We start from the raw sequence: 14,654 nt of genomic DNA on the forward strand, positions 1-14,654 counted from the left end.
CCTGGGGTCACTTGTCACAAGCTGTCTCAGGAGAGGGAGAAACGCTGCAAGGGGAGTCTAAAGAAGTGGGGCCTTCCCAGAGGCAGGGTACGGGAAGCCTTAGGGAACAGTTTGAGACGTGGGCTGGCTGCTGTATTGCTTTAACATCTGCATTCTCGGAAATCCTTCGCTTTAGGAGGGCGTCTAGTCACTGTGTCAACCCAGGGGGGCTGGAACAACTTGTACGGGGGGGGCTAAGAGCCATTGAATGAAACTGTAAACACTGCATGTGATGGAAACCACTTCAAGCCAGGGGGAGCGGCAGCCCTCCCCCGGCATCCCTAGTTCCAGCACCTGTCAACCACTGACATTGCTCCTGGAGGGAGCAGAGCGGCAGGGTCTGAGCGTAGGTCAGGCCTGCTGAGTTAATCCCAGGCGAATGCCAACCCAGGGGCTGGTCCGAGAGGGGAAGAATTGTGTGATTCCACCTGAAGCCAGGGGGCGGCTCTGTCAGAGGCTGCCCTGGCAATGCCAGGAGGGCCCCGAGATGCCGTTCCCTGGGTAGCTGACAGCCTGAATTCTCAGACCTGCTGAGCAATCTCTGTAGTTAGCAGGAGCAGCAGGCGCTCCGCACCTTTGCAAATCAGGCCGTTAGTGCTTTCCATTAGTCCCACTTTGAAAACTATTTGGCCTTCTGACACGTACAAAAGAACCGAGTTGGCACGGGGAGAAATGGATTTGGGGAGAAATTGTGCATGGACCTTTCTTTCTCCCTCCCTCCCTCCTACTTAATGGGAATACACAAAGGGAATACCTCTGCCTCTTGTTCCCCCTCCTTACTGAATAAACAACCTTAACTCTGCCCGTAGTGGCATCACAAGGGGGAAATATGGAGTGAAAGCTAATATGGCTTTAATTGAATTAGGGCTCACATGCCTTAATCATAATTGTGTGGTGCTTGCATGGCATTGCTGCGGTTGGTTCAGGTGCTTTGCTGGGCATTTCCGTATCTTAATGTGTTTGGATTGCTTTTCAGTGCAGCCTTCACTCTGAATTTCCTGGGTTTATAATGCTTGCTTTTAGGACAATGATAACATCCCTCTGGTGTTTTTATCCTTCAGTTGCTGATAGGTGCTCTCCGTCTTAACGTACTGTAGTTTATTTTGGCTGAGAACTAGTCGTAGTTTTGTTGGTGGGTTAATTCACCTACAGCTTAGAGCAGAATAACGAAGCACAGCTGGGGCTGGAATAGCAGCATGCTCGATGCGAAGGGATGGCCACTTTCCCTGGGTGGTGTTGAATTCATTTCCTAACGGGAGAGCATCTATGAATAATAGAAAGCAATAGATCTGGTTGATGGGGGCTGCCCCTCCCTCCAAGCAAAGCTAATCTGGCCTCCACTGGCAGATGGCATGGGCACGCTTTACCAAACAGGTGGGTGGGGGACTCCAGAGACCGGACGCAACAAGCAAGGAGCCAAATCCCCAAGCTTATTTATCTTCCTTTTCCTACACAAAATTAGGCTGAGGTTTACCAAAAAGCCTGGCTCCTAAATCACTTAGGCACTTTTGAAAATACCAGCTTGTCAGGAGTAACATGCATGCTGTCCAGAAGAGTTTAGCTGGGAACCCCTAAGGATTCTAGGGGTTAAGAGTTGGAAATCCAGCCTTTAAGCCCTGATCTAGCACAGCGTTTAAGCACCTGCTTAACTTTAAGCACATAGATCATCCAGGGATGTTGAAGTGAAGCAAATATTTAAGCACTCTGCTGGATGTGGGGCTTGAATTATTTAAATTTTTACAGGGTGGGGTTGTTTTTTTGCAAATTTATTGACTCCTCGTTTGCTACACGGGAATAATATTAAATTACAGTCGGGGAAAGAGTATAGTGAAAGGGCTCTTGTTACAAATCTAATTGACTTTTCTGTTGATTAGGCTCCAATACTCTGGGGCTGGAAGAGTAAAATTCGTCTGGTCATTTCACCTACTGGTTCTCATTCATTTCCCTCGTGCCCTGGTGAGATGATGCCACGTCTGTTATCTCTTCTCAGTCCAATCCAATATCCTGCAAAGCTGGGAGCGGCATCTGGCCTTGGGTTTAGCAACGGCTGTGAAGGATGATTTAAACTCATTTGTGGCCGAAGCAGATTATAACACCGTTTGGTCAGTACAGATGGAGCCAAACTGGATTACAGCTGGGGTTAAGAAAAAAAAATCTGTCTCCCAGCCCAATCCTGCAAACACATGTTAACTAATGGGACTGCTACTGGAATTACTCCTGGCAGTAAGAACTGCAGCTGGCCACAATGTTTGCAGGATCAGGCCCTTGGTTTGGCTGGCTCTGTTCACACCGGCGGGCAGATCCTCAGCTGGTGTCGATCAGTGTAACTCGGTGGAAGTCCGTCTCTGCTGATTGACACCAGCTTGGGGGTCTGGCTCAGTGTCTGGCCCAGTTTTGTTCTAAGCAGCGAGTTGTGAAGCACGGCTGTTGCCGTCCGCAGCGCGTGGGGATGCCTGCTCTGTGCAGGGCGGCACTTTGACACAGGGGCCCGGAGTTGTGTTCTGCACTGTAGCAGAATAGCTTGTTAGCAACAGAAATGGGGACTCCAGTGATGGCAGCTGCTTCCTGCAATATCCCTTCCTGCTGGCAGCCACCTGTGTTAACCTCCCTCTCCAGCGACTCCTCGGAGGAAGACAAAAGAGGAGGCTGCAGCCGCGTGGCTGGGGGAAACAGCTGCTCTGTCCCCATTCACCTTCTCCTGCCCCACGGCGGGGCAGCTGTGGAATGTCCCTCACCTGCCTGCCTGCTTCTCCCCTTTCCTTCTCCTTTCCTCTCCTCTGATCTTGGAGCTCCCCACCCCTCATCCTGGCATAGGACTGGGCTAGCAAACCTCCCCTGCCTATTGCTGGGCCGGGGAATCTCTCCGCTCCCCAGGCCTGGCTGCAGGGAACTTGTAAACCACTGGGGATTCTTTTTTTATTTTCTGGGGACATTTTTTATGGTGACTGGCAGGTGGATTCTTTGTTCTTTTTATTCTTCTTATTCATTTGTATGACGGTAGCGCCTGGGCCAGGACCCCTGTGTGCTAGGTGCTGTACATTATCATTGCTATTTATTAGGTTAGGGCATAAATAAATATTTATTTATTAGGGGAATTTGTCTCTCAGCCATTGCTAGACCCACGTCTCTCCAGAGGCCATGGGTCAAGCTCGGGGGCAGGGAGATAGCAGCTTGCCTAGCACAGGCACATGGGTGAGATTGTCTGGGCTGCCTCCTCCCACTTACCGTGATGTCTCTTTGGAGCCCGGTGGCTGTTGCCGTCAGGAGCCTGGGACATGCCAGATGCAATTAAAGCCTCAATTTTCCAATAGGTTTCCCAGCGTCTGTACAGCAAGGGGAGCTCCCCTCCTGGGGGACGGTGCAGATGGCTGAGCCGAGCAAAACGGGCACTGTCCCATGCGTGCTGGGGAATAAACGCGGCGTTGCGGCGGGGGAGGGGGGGAGACTATTCCCTCTCTTGGCCTTGAGTGGCGCGGGGAAGTGGATGGGAGTCTAGATCCAGGGTGGGGCCTGACTCCTGGGGGCTCCAATTGTTGTACTTGCCAGCTGGTGGCCAGACGCTAGCATGGACCTAATCGATTAGACACATCCTACATCGGGGGCTCGCTCGGTGTTCGCCCTGCATGCACTGGGACCCCTGGGTCCGTCGGGCGAGTTGGGCTGAGCTTGCCCCAGCAGAGCAGGTAGGAGCCACTCTCCTGGTTGCAGGGGCTGGGCTGGCCTGGGGGTTGCCTCCCTCTAGCCAAGCTGGGAGGAGCAGCCATTGGAGGCTGGCGAAGAGTGAGGTGGGCCGCGCTGATCCAACCCCTCTGCCCCTGCCCCTGGTGGCTCTTCCAGAACCCAGGGCTGGATTCTGGGCCGCATTTTGCAGGAGGTGCAAACCAGGCAGGGACGACAGGGGGCATCACCTCGCCCTTACGCCCTCTGAGCTCTGGGGCTGCTCTCCTGGAATGCAGTGCAGCCCAATCACACGCCCAACATGGGTGCCTCTCATGGCCTGGGCATGCTGCTCCACCAGGAGACGGGGGTGGCTTTGGGCTGCTCTGCTAGCCCCAAACCAGTGGGAAGAACCCTTTGCACCAGGAGTGTGGCCTGTGGTGATGTTCTGCCCTGGGCACTGGGGAAGTAGCTCAGAGGAGCCTGAGTAGGGCCAGAATTGGGCTGCAGGCAGCGAGTCCCCAGGCCGGCGGATGGACGTGCCCGAGGGATGCCGTCTCCTCCTCTGCGATAATTGTCTGCTTTCTGGATCAGTCACAGTGGGCTCAGGGCTGCAGTCATCTCCCAACGGTTGATTAATGGTCCCTGTCTGGGATTCACAGCTCGGTGAGCTCCAGAGCCTCTTGTGACTGACTGACGGGTGAATGGACAGCCTGTCTCAGGAGCCGCTCCTCCTCCGCAGCCCAAGGAGAACAAGAGCGATGCTGTCGGCGGGGATCTCAAAGGGCTAAGTCTCACCATGCCCCTGTGAATGAGCTGGGTAACTCGCTGTACCAGGCCTGCTTCTCAGAAGGGGAAACTGAGTCACGGGGGAGTTAAGTGAGGTGCTCTAGGTCACCCAGCAAGACAGTGACAGAGTTGGGAAGAGACCCCAGGAGGCCAAGATCCCAGTTGCCTGCTGCAACCACCAGACTGCTCTGGGCTGGGATCAGCCCTAACCCGTTCAGATTTCTCTGTCTCTCTGTGTAGCTGGCTTCCCACCTCCCAGGACATGCTCTCTAGGGGCAGACAGCCTCTCATGAGACCACTGCTTGATCTCCCCCTCTCCCCATAGAGGTTCCAGGGCGGGAATCCCTGTGCGTCCTAGCACTCAGCCCTCCCCAGTCCTAGGTCCAAATGTGAGCCGTGAGCCAGGGAGACAAAGGAAGGACACCACCCACTTAGTGATTCTGGATCTGCAGTGCCTCAGTCACCCTCACCCGGTCATGACTGGCCGGGGGATGGTGGGATGTTATATAAAGCCTTGATTCATTCTCCAGCCTGGGAGCCCCAGGGAGCATGACTTCCTGCACCAGAGGAGGCAGGCAGCTGAGTGATCCTCCCAGCTCCCGGTCTGATTCACAGGGCCAGATCCTCCCTCTCTTACCCAAAACAAGATCTGTTTCACTGAAGCCGATGGGGTGACACCTGTGTCCATGACCAAAGGGTCAGGCCCAAAGGAGACAGTAAGCAGAGGTCTAAATAAGAACCAAGGGCCTGATTCTCAGTTCCTTGGGTGGGGGCAAGGAGGCTTTAAGCCACATTTGTGCTCCTTGTATACTGGGGCTGTGCAGGAGCCTACCTGACCCTGGGTGTAAGTTAGAGCAGCCTCAGAAGCTGCTCTAAACTTAGCTTTGTTTCCCCTGGCCCTCGTAATGAGTGTCCTGCCTGGGTTAGGATAAGGCACCTTGGTGGTTTGTCTGTGTCTGTGGGGCTGTGTGTGGGGAAGCTTTGCCCTGCTATGCTTGTTCAGTGGAGTATGAGAGGGCTTCAGCCTCTCTGGGGCTGTAAAATGGGCATCTTCCACCAGCTCTCTGACTGCTGTCAATAACATCCCCCTTCGCCTAGCTAGAGAGCTAGACTAGGGAAGGGTGGAGGAGGAATAAAGGTTTTATTGGCACATGTGTGGGACGGTCCCTTTCCTCACCAGCCACGATGGGGCTATGTGTGGGTGAAATGCTGGTAAATTTCACACCAGCCGTTGCTGATATTTAAAAGCACAAAGAAGTGAAATATCAAAAATCCTCCATGGAACCCCGAACTCTTGCTCTATCCTGCTGCCTGCCTCTGAGAGGGCCTCATGAGTTGATGAGATGAGTGGATTCACAGAAAGGTACAGAGGCTGCAAGACCGAGCCCGGGCATCTTGCTGTTGGAGAGGAAATAAGACAGTTACAAACAAAGTTGCAGCCAGAAGGATGGGATGTGAAAGGGTTTGGTTTTCTGGTCTCCAGAGACGCTTTATAGCAGTGTGAGCGCCTGTCATCTAGTTGCATGGACCATGAGCATTTGCCAGGTGGCTTTGAAATGTCACCTTCCGGGCACCTCCTTTGGGAGTCAGCTGAGTCTAGTGGTTAGAGCAGGGGACTGGGAATTAGGAAAGTCATTGTTCCCCACTCTGCTGCTGACTTTAGGTGTGAGGTTGGCTGTGTCACCTCAGATCTCTGTCTTGGTTTCCCCAGTCTGTGGAGTGGGGTTATATTTATCTACCTTCAAGGAGCACGTGGAGAACCTCAACTGAAAAGTACAGCAATGCTAGTGCCAAGGATTTTAGTGGCAGTGCTTTATTGCTCACTCCAGGAACCAGTGTGTGTGGGGGTGTCTGTGGGGGGGTTTCTTGTGCTGGGAAATGTCATGGGGCAGGAGTCTGCCATCCACAGCATTGGGACCAAAAAATAAATTAGTAAACTTCAAAATCAGTTATTTATTGAAGATGAAATTCACCCCTGTGCGTAGGGCCAGCACCCCAGACTGCAAACCCTTTGTGCCCATCCGGGACACAGTGAAATGTTCAACGCAGGCTTTCTAAATGAGCTCTGTTTTCAGCAAAGGGACCACTAGAGGCACCAATGAGCACACTAGAGAGCAAGGGGCTGCACTACTCTAACCTAAGCTTACTAATCTGGACTCTTGTCAAGGGCTAGATGGTTTTCTCCTGAACAGGCACCATAAGGAGAAGATTGGTTCATGGACTAACACACCTGCATTCCTTTGGCACAATCTTGTCACTGCAGGTGCAAGGGCCTCCTCCTCTGCAGCTTCCGACATCTGGGAGAGATTTGGGGTACCTCCACCTCGTTTACTCTCCATCTGACTCCAAAGCTCAGATGGCATGTGTGCCCTCTCTTTCTCAAGCTCTTGCTACCTCTTTTCCCCCTGCTGTCACTCATTAGCGCTCTACCTGCATTGCTTCACTCTGGAAAGGATTGGGGAACACAGATAGCATGAAAGATGGACAATGAAATAAAGGTGAATGTAGATTTTGTTTTAATGGCTGGATATTTTTTTAATGGCCCAATTGATTTATTTCTAGTCCAATACAGCTAGGGTGACCAGATAGCAAGTGTGAAAAATCGGGACAGGGGGTGGGGAGTAATAGGAGCCCATATAAAAAAAAGCCCCAAATATCAGGACTGTCCCTATAAAATCAGGACATCTGGTCATCCTAAATACAGCTCAGTTCTGATCGCCTTGCTCGTGGTTAACGAGGCAGCGTGCTTTGGGCCAGGGCTGCGCCTAGAGTGATAAGGCCAGTTTGGGGTGGCTGGGTGGGCAAGGGGCATTTCTATACTGGCAAAAGCCCCAGTGCAGATGCAGTGATGTGGATTTGGGCAGTGCTGGGGGGCCTGTTTGAGAGCCCTTGGCCCTGGTTTGCAGAGGCTGGGGCCCCTCAGGGAGGGCTAGTGGAGCTAATAAGACACAAATGATCCCAGTGATTAATAAACCCAGATGTGTGAAACAGATCTTGAGCTTCAGAGCTCAAGCCAGATGTTAATTGCATGAACACTTAACAATGAATGAAACAACAGGGCTCACACAGTGGCTAATTTAAATACATGTAAATAAAACCCCAGCAAAAACACCAGTGCAATTATCACACACCCCCCCCCGACCACATTGCTTATCAATATTGATGAACTTCATTTGAATGCCCCGCCTTCTTTTGGCTCCTTCTGCTCTGATTGGCTAGTTCCCTTGTCACTCCCTGGCCCGCCTACCGGCCCCTCCTCTCTTGCTCCCCGTTACTTGGAGGCCCCGCTAAGAAGGTTGCAGCCTAACCCGGCGGCTGTGCTGGGTCCCTCCTTCCTTGTTGGGGTGCTGGACGCCGATTGGCCCTCCCGTGCCGTCAGTCACGCCGTGGGGGCCCCCCCTGTCCCCGGCTGGGGCTCGGCAGCAGGTTGGGTTGCGCGGCGGAGGTTGGTGTCTGAGGCGGCCGCGGCGGCGGGCTCCCCTCCTCCGCCCCCTCGGTGCCCCGCGCCCCGCGGAGGGTGAGGAGGGGCCGGGCCCCGGGGCGGGGGCGAGCGGGAGGAGGGGGGGTTCTCGCCCAGCCTGGGAAGGGAACGACGGGAAACCCCGGCGCAGGCCGCGGCCTGGCGGAGCCCCCGCCCCAGGGACCCCCTCGGGGCCCGGCCGGGCCGGAAGAGGGGCGGGCGTGTGGGGGCGTAAAGGGGGCGGGGGGAGAGGAGGGCGGTGGGTGGGATGGGGGAGTGGAGAGGAGGGGTACGGGGAGTGGGGGGAGAGGAGTGCGGTGGGTGGGAGTGGGGGAAGTGACGGGGATGGGATGAGTGGAGTGGGGGGAGATGGGGGGAGTGGAGTGGGGGGATGGGGGGAGTGGGGGGATGGGGAGTGGAGTGGGGGATGAGGGGTATGGGGGGAGGTTGGGGGATGGGGTGGGATGGGAGTTGGGGGTTAAGGGGTAACGGCATGTGTGGACACTGGGGGGATAAGAGGGTAACAAGGGGTAGTGGGGTAACGGGGGGATAAGAGGGTAACAAGGGGTAGTGGGGTAACAAGGGGATTGGCATGTAGGGGGATAAGGGGACATGTGGAAGTCCTGGGGTAATGAGTGGGGGGAATAAGGGGGTACTGGATAATAAGGGTATATGTATCGGGGAGAATGGAGGAATAGGGGGCATGTGAGGATACTGGGGGAATAAAGGGGCATGTGGTTGGGGAGTAGAGGCTAATGAGGGGCATATTGGCATGTGGATGGGTGAGTTTGGGGTAATAGAGGGGCATGTGGGGGTTCTGGGTAAATAAGACAATAGGTATGTGGAGTGAGGGAAATAAAGAGGAATGTCGGGGTAATTAATGGAGGAATGTGGGGAGTTGGATAGGACTGTTTTTGGATAACTGGGGGGTGGGAACTTGGGGATATAACATGGCTATCGGGGACAGCTGGAGAGCATGGGGGTAATACGAGTTGTATGTGGGACTGGTAACATGCATATAAATATACATGGTTATAGTGTGTGTGAGACATAAATGTCAGGATATTCTAGGAGTAGTTGGAGGGTTGGAAGGTAGTAAGTGTGGAGTATTGGGGAACTGTTAAAGATGTGGGTGGGGTATATCACTGGCAAGGAGTTGATGGCTGGTTGAAGGTAGCTTTCTTGTTCTTTTGGGGAGTATTTTGGAGTGGTGTGAGATGGATTGTAAGTCACAGGCTAGTTTAGGTAGGAATAATTGTGATCAAAGTTTTTCTTTTTTTTTTTGAGGTGGGGAGGGGCTAGGCAGGTAATGTGGGTGTTGCAGACAGCAAGGGAGGGAAATTCTTTCTCCATCTCCTTGTTGAATTTCAGGCTGAGGTGGTATAGAATGGGGAAGCCAAATACTGGCAAGTGTTCTGGAGGAGCAGGGGGGATTAGGAAGGGAAGAGTTTGTGGGTGAGGGGGTGTTATGGCTCATTCTGGAGGCAGTGGATTTCCTCTCAAAGTTGTTTCATTAGGCTGTCTTGGAGGGTCTAAACACTAGTGTTTACTTTTGTACTAGGCCATTGCTAGCAGATGTGATCTTAAAATAGAAACAGAGGAAAATAACTAATTAGGTTATATTCTAGTGTTAGATTTATTTTGTTCTTTGTATCTTTTTATATTAGTGATTGTTTTGAATTATTCAAATTCCCTGTCAGTACAGCTTTTTAAAAAATCGTGTGGAATTGCACTTGATGGATGGATCTTGGCGAAACTGACAACCTACACCTATTTGTTTATAGGTGTAGGTATTCAAAAAATGTACTCTGACAAATACAACTCTGGTGACTTTACCAGTAGAGGAGCTGATTTCCTCACAGGCCACAGGAAGCAGTAACTTGATATTTAATCTGAGTCCAACTCTATAAGAGAACTCGAGGTCCTCAAGTAACTGTTCGTGTATTGGTTTTCTTTTGAAGCATATTAGCTTTCAAAATATCCTTAGCCTTACAACAGCATGGCAGTGAGCTAAGACTCTGATTCTGCAGACTTAAAGCATATTCTTAACTTTATGCACTGTGTGTAGTCCCATTGGCTTCAAGTATGTGGGTATATATTTTTATAGGATTGGGGCCTAAGTCAGCACAGCTTCATAAAGCAAACAATCCGCTGCAGTTTAACTTCACGGTGTTACCTAGATTACTTCAACTGTATTTATGGCCAGTATGAAATATATTATACAAAATAACACTGGCTAAATATTTAAGTATAGCTTTTTGTGTATAAGCTTCTCATATGCCTTCTGTAGCTCTAAAACAAACAAGAATAACACTTTTTTGTTTGTGGTCTTCCAAGTGTTGTAACATGTTACAACTTCCAAAGGAAGCAGTTTTTAAATGTACTTCACATGTTCCATTTGTAATGTTCCTTATTTCCGCCTTGAGATAGTATTTATAATTATCACTTTGTCTTCAAAATATTTTAAAAGCATTATCTAAATGCTCACAACATAGAGGGAGTTTTACAGGTGGGGAAACTGAAGCACACTATTACTTGTTCTAGTCTGGGACAAGCAGAAAGGATGGTGCAGTGGTTAGGTGCTAGCTTGGGACTTGGAAGACCCAAGGTCAGTTCCCTACCCTACGCAGACTTCCTTTGTGACCTTGGGCAAATCATTTAATCTCTCTGCGTCATAGTTGCTCATCTGTAAAATGGAGATAGGGCAATGTTACTATGTCTCAGGGGTACTGAGGATAAATACAGGAAAGATTATGAGGTGCTTAGATACTGCTGTAATGGGGGGCTGCTGGATAAGTTCTAAAGATATGGGAAAATAGTGTCAGAACTGATGAGAATTTGGGGAGTTCTAGCTCCTGGCTCCCAAACTCATGCTCTAACTACTAGACACTGTTCTCCTCAAACTTGAGCAGACACTCTGGCCTTCAGAAAGTATTAAATGCCATTCCCCCCCCACTGCTGGTGAAAGTAGCCCACTACTTTGTAAAATGAAAATCACATAACTGAATTTGTCCCTTTTAGTAATAGGGGGAATCCTGATTCCTTCTACCGAAAGACATCCCATAAGCACAGTGGCTGGTCCGTTGAGCCTTGGTGCTGGCAAAATGCCTCGGCTTAACTGGTTGTCATTAGAATAGTTTATGCCTTGTGCAAGGCTTGAAATAGTCACTTGTCCACTTACCAGTAACTAGTGGGACGTTTTCCCCGACGTGTTTGGGAGGGGGTGGAGAAAAGCAGGATTTTAGCTGCCATTTAAAAAAAATACCTTCTTGTCCTTTCAGTTGTGAAGAAATGGCCTTTGCAGTGCTCTCTTACTGAATTTGCAGACCCTGGGGCTGTGTAGAATTGACAACTGATCAGTTTCACTGCTGCTATTCAGAACCCTGGGGGTAGCAATAAAGCTGAAAAACAAGCATGACCGTTTCACTGTATTGCTGCTTGGAAAAAGGCAGGCTCTGGGGGAGGATGGCCCAAAAATGGTGGTTGCAAGAATTGCAGAGAAACAGTCCACAACAGATGAGGTATTTTGGGGTTAGGGCAGCTAAGGGTAGGAAGAGAACTCCTCTTTAAGAGCTATAGGGGGACTTAATTTTATCAGACCCCTGCTAAGAAGATAGTGATATGAAAAGTGAACCCCTTGCAGAGTTTCAAACAGGGTGCTAGGATCCCTAGGATAAGAAGCTATAAACTGCAGCTTGCTTCAGTCTGTGTTTTGCCTGTCAATGCTAGAGGTTTACACCAGTGTAACTACAGTGGTGGCTAGCCATGAATGCTTGAAATCCTTTGTCTGGACAAGGTCTGTTTCCCCATCTCTAAAACAGATAAAAGGGTTGAGACTTGACTGGCTACTGTTTGAACAAGTGATTTGAAGTGTCAAGTGTTAAATTATCATTTGCCTTGTCTAATGTGTTTAGCCACATGCATTTTTTAACTTGGGTGGTACCCTGACCAGTTGTTTGTCAGAAAGTGTTGAATTTGAAAATTGCTAGTATGACTGGTTTGTAACCCTCCTGATAGGTTAAGAGACCTAACAGGTGATAAACACTATGTTGCCAAGGTGATGTTATGTTCTCCTCCTCCTTTATGGATCTCTTAGTTTGATGTGCAAAATGTCAGAAGATATTAAAGGGGGGAGGGAATGACGTTTAAGAAAAATGTAAGTAATGTTCCTTCCCACAGTGCTCTGTGGTCTTACCTGGTTAATGAACTAAACCTGTTGGAGAACCACCAGCAAAGCTGAAGAGGGCATAATTTTTAAACACATGTCTTCATGCTGGTATCCTCAGCTTGTTAAAAAAAAAATAATAATTACCCAAACTTTTGCAGCATAGATAAAATTCAAAGGGCCAAATTCTGCCCTTGGATTCATGCATGAAACTTCTTCGACTTCAGTGGGAGTTGCATGTGCATTGCATATGCATATCTGACGGTAGAACTTGTCCCAAATTACTCTGGGCTAGCCTACAGCGCTGTAGGTTTTATTGCTATCACATGAGCATTCCACCTTTCTATTTGCTCTGGTTCAGCTAAATAGGTGGCTGTGGCACTGCAGCAGCTCTGCCTACCCAATGGAGTCTTCAGGACACTTTGGTCATGGATGTGGCTTTGATGTGGGGACTTCAGTACCCCAGAAGGCTAAGACCAACAAACAAAGAGAATCTTTGGGCCTGGTGGGTTCAACTTTCAACCCCCTTCCTCTCAGGTGGTCCTCAGCTGCAGTGGCTTGGCTTAATGACTACCAGCCAGTTCCTGGTAACAAATCAAACTGTCTGACCTACCCTTCCTCAGGAAGGCACTGGCAGACTGTAGTCTTCAGGCAGCTCCCGGCCCCACCCAGGCTTCTTTCTGAATGTGGGGACTGCCAGTCTGCTCTCCTTCCCAGTCAGGGCCCCACTGAGCTGTGCTCCCTCCTTTTAACTCCTCCTTCCATGTCTAAGGACCAGCACAGGTGTAGTGGGGCGGTGGGGGCTCCATGCAGCTCATTAACCTGTTCCTGACCAGTGTGGGGTTTGTGTATCTCATCACAGTAGCTTAACAAAATATACAAGAATAGACTGATGAACTTGATGTATATGTTGCATTTTCTTTAAATACACCAGTTATGCAACTTTCTTTCATGCATGAGTGTTTGAGGTTTCTAATATTTAAACTTCTTATATTATGGGATAGATTATCATGGCAAAGGGGTGTCTTTGTTTAGCCTTATTTTAAATATTGCCTGTATTTTGCAACTAGAATCAAAATTAATTTAAGTCAAGAGAAGAGACTACAAATGGTCAGGAAAATCAAGAGAAAATCTGCTTAATTTTGAAAATGTTGAATATTCACTACACTGATTTATTTTAATAAATAGAAATCTTAGAAATGCCTGTAGGCCTTCTTCAATACAAATGTCTTGTGCAGAGTGGAAGCAATTTTTAAAGCGTGTGAGGAGTGTGGTTTTTGTTTTTTAACATGGAAACCAGATATTTTTTTTTCTGAATTGGGCTACATGTATGCCACTGATCTTAAATATGTGTTTGACTGAAATAGCTCCAATAACTCATTACTATCTTTGGACTAAACTTGTTCTAAATACTTTCTATGAACAGCTTTTTAAAACTACTGTTTACAAAAAAAGAGGAAATTCAGGCAAACTGTTAGTGTTGAGACACAAACCAGGAAACTTAGTTAAGGCAGATGCTGTCACATAATTTGCCCTTCCCCCACCCACTCCAACAGACACAAGCGTCTCTGCCTTATTCTGACCTGTCCTAGTGTATATTGGTTTGCAAAATCTTAAGCTTTTCAGACATGTACTTGGAAATATTACTTTTGTTTAAAATATTAAAAAGTGTAAAATCTGAGAATTCCTGAGTCACCTATGTACTGCTTTACTTTGTTATTCCTATAGTAGGAGGAAAAAAGGTATAAAATGGATTTGTGTGTGTGTACTCTTTGAAAATAACCCACCCTTTTTAGTGTGAATATGACAGTAACTGAACCAAAGGTCTTAGTGCAAGCAGGATTTCCTTCATTTTTGGTCCTGAAGCTAGTGTCATGAATACGGGGCCTATGACAGTTGCAGGATGTTGTTCATCATACTCAATACCTTGCCCAGTCCTGCTCCGGTTGCTGTAGAGACATGACACCCCTCTCCTTTCCATTAGTCCTCCTGGAACAATCAGCATGAGAAATTGGCATTCTATTAAAGTTCTTCAAATGGTTTTTCAGCTTATCCCATTCAGAGGGCTTAAGGTCTATTTTTAAACATATAGAAGAGTTGAGGTTGTTGGTGGTTTTTGTTTGTTTTTTTTTCCCAAAGCCCGGCAGGATTTTTGTCCATTTCTGCTTGCTTTGCTCTTACAATTTAGTCCTTGGGTGTTTTCTGTCCTCGTCGTCTCTCTCTCCCCCCCCCCCCACGTGTTTTAACCCTTTCCTCTAAAATCAGGCAAATGTTTCTCTTCAGATGTCATTCAGAAATTGCTTTTACAGAAAGTAGTTTTTTCTTCCTAGTTTGGTGGGTGATATCATGATCCCTGCAATGTGCTGGTGGTGAAATTTCTGTTTTGGCTGGCAACAGAATGATGTTTTTGCTCTGTAGGTCATGACTGTTAGTGGATTATTGAAAAGGAGAGCTGTGATACTAGCTGTGGTACACCACTTGAATATTCCCAAACACAAATTCTGTTAACTTTAAGATTACTATGTAATTCTTTATTTAAGAACA

General features: G+C 48.8%; 1 protein-coding gene across 4 annotated transcripts in view; it reads left to right on the top strand.

Moving 5' to 3' along the window:
* Positions 1–7,747: 7,747 nt before the first annotated feature.
* GNG7 (G protein subunit gamma 7) overlaps positions 7,748–14,654 on the top strand; it is a 129,093-nt gene continuing 122,186 nt past the window's right edge. For 2 of the 4 annotated variants that reach the window (XM_065422022.1, XM_065422025.1), the window contains exon 1: positions 7,748–7,930. The gene's annotated coding sequence lies outside the window, so the exon portion shown is untranslated. Of the gene's footprint in view, positions 7,931–7,961; positions 8,003–14,654 lie in introns of those variants that run through there. The other 2 variants (XM_065422023.1, XM_065422024.1) reach the window with 2 other exon arrangements.

The sequence above is a fragment of the Emys orbicularis genome, chromosome 24 (assembly GCF_028017835.1).
Source record: "Emys orbicularis isolate rEmyOrb1 chromosome 24, rEmyOrb1.hap1, whole genome shotgun sequence".
NCBI classification, from domain to species: domain Eukaryota; kingdom Metazoa; phylum Chordata; order Testudines; family Emydidae; genus Emys; species Emys orbicularis.